Below are 2,646 nucleotides of genomic sequence, written 5' to 3'. Positions count from 1 at the left end.
CCCTTCTCCTCCATCCTCCTCTGAGGATCTTGGGCACGCATGCACACATGCCCGGCGTGAGTTTTAAGCCACCAGGTCCTAGATGCGAACCGCGGTCAACTACATGGGAGTCCAGTGATATAGCCATTACTCTAACTGCTGGTCCCAAATTTAACTTTTCTATTGTTTTAGATGTGTGAATTTCACTAGGTACATGAATTTTCGCAATCTACTTCCTTCAGCTTCAGTTTCATCACCTAGTAAAACATGTCTCATAGAGCTGTTTTGAAAATTACATGTGATAATATTTCAAAAATGTTTCGACGTATTCTGTCACGTAAGTGCCAAATAAATGTGCACCATTATCATTATTACTGAACTAATAATGCTATCGTGAAAGTGTCATAGTAGGGTTATAAATATCAATTACCAGAGGAAATCGGAGACTAGGAAGGTAATGTCAAATAACTCAGTTTTCCCTAGTTCCCTCTTTACCTTTTCACCTTTTTTCCCAATGTACACCCCATAAAATTATGAAAACCACGTTCCTCTTTTGCCTTATGTTATCATAGGTCTCTGTATTGCTGACATAAATGCAAATCTAAATCTTTATTACCTTAAAGACATCCATTTTTAGGGTGTGGTGATGATTTCTTTTTAAACCGTGATGAAGGTAGTCTTTGACTGGGTCTGCTGGAGAAATAACATGATAGTTCAAAACTTTGGTAATAAGCAGACAGCCAGTAGAAGCTGTCACTTCCCTTTGAGAAAAAGTTCTGTGTCTTTATCTTTCGTATTTTCACAAAGCGTGTCTTTAAAATTGTTTCCCAACAAGCTTCATTTCCTGAAGACAAGCAGAGTATCCTGCCATACAAGACGTAGAAACAAGATCACTGCTCAGAAATGTTACCCCTGTTGTAGTATCACAGGGCATATCATGCTGCTTTCTGATTTCTGTGTGGATATTTTATCTGGAAATTATTTTAATACCATTCTTTCTCCTATTTTTTTTTCTACATGACCTATCTCTTGCAACCTTTTTTTGCTTGAGGTTTTGATTGCCCTGTGGTATGATTTTTCATCCTTTTTACATATTTATTGTTCCATAAACCTAGATGTTGATTTTCTTTCCTACTTGATTTAATTTATTTTGTGAGTTTGTGTTCAATTTATGGATTTTGAGATAAATCTCTCTCACTGGTTCTTTATACTATAGACTATAAAATCTGATTTATAAAAGTTCGCTTTGTTTTTGATGTAAAAGCAAATATTACATTTGATTTGGCCTTGACCACATGGGGTTATTAAAGAAGGGAAGTATTTTTGACACTAGTAAAATTAGTCCTTTTTGATTTTTAGTCGAAGCAAAGAAGAAGGAAATTGACATTTGCCTGAGTTTGATATTTGAGCTGACTCTGATCTTTGATTATTTTCAAATGTTTATGTAAATCTGGGTCCTGTCTAAGCAATTTACTATTTGCAGAATTTTAGCAAGTCAGCATCCATAGCAGAATCAGATGCTTTCTAGACTAAAGCCACTTCCATAATTTTCATGAAATTTGTTTTCACTTAATAAAGTAAGACAATCTTCCTTCAGATTCTGTAAGCTTTGATGAGTGACCTAGTCAAGTCTCCCCAGGGTCTACCCCTGTACCAGTCTTGGGTGCATGTCTTTTATTCCAAGTTAAATTTTGTGAGATATTCCTGGGTCCTGTTTAGTATGATGGATAATGTATATTTAAAGGAACTGCCCAGAAAAATAGTGATTGGCTTTTTAGAGATATGGAGTTTTGGTCTCACTCTGTGACTGGTGGTTGGGGCAGCCAGATCCCACATGTAGATTTAAATGTAGACACTGGGTTTGTGTCCTGGACACAGCTGGGCGCATTCACCTGCATGTCCAAGCTCCTGAAAGAAGAGAGAGGTGGACAAGAAGGGATTGTGATGGGGTGACCATATCCCATGGGGGTAGGGTGGAGGGGTTCTCCTCTCCCTTTCTCTCCATCTCTATAGCAAGCATACATCCCTCTAGCAAAAAGAGAGAAAGAGAGAGAGAGATAGTTTTATTTTTATTGTGATTACTGTAGGGATCTTAATTTGGAATATATTTCACAAAGTTTTTCTCAGCAATATTAATTTTATTAGTTTCAAAACTTTCATTAGCAACTCTTGCATTTCGAAGAGAGCATTTTTGTTTTTATTTTTTAATATTTCACCTTGTTTATTTGTTGAGGCCTTATTGATACAGAGACTTTCTACTTTCTTTCCAGACCATTTTTACATGTATCATCTTAAAAATAAAGGAGAGAGACCAGCAGTTAGCATAATGGCTATGTCGTTGAACTCCCATGTATTCAACGTGGTTCGAATCCTGGACCCGGTGGCTTGAACTCACACCAGGCGTGTGTATGTGCATGCCCAGGATCCTGAGAGGAGAACGGAGGAGAAGGAATTGTGGCGTGGCTATCCCCCTTGGGGGGTGATTTCTCATTTTCTGTCTCTCTGTCTCTCTCTGTCTGTTTTGTAAGCACACATGCCCTATAGCAAAAACCTCTCAAATAAATAAATAAATAAATAAGCAAAGGAGATATCTGCCCAGTTCTAAGGAGGAATAGCTGGTATTAAATTAATCCTTCTGTGAAAACAACTAAAACTATGAATATAATA

The sequence above is a fragment of the Tupaia chinensis genome, unplaced genomic scaffold, assembly GCF_000334495.1.
Source record: "Tupaia chinensis unplaced genomic scaffold, TupChi_1.0 Scaffold000126_2, whole genome shotgun sequence".
Taxonomy (NCBI): domain Eukaryota; kingdom Metazoa; phylum Chordata; class Mammalia; order Scandentia; family Tupaiidae; genus Tupaia; species Tupaia belangeri.
This window is presented reverse-complemented; position numbering follows the sequence as displayed.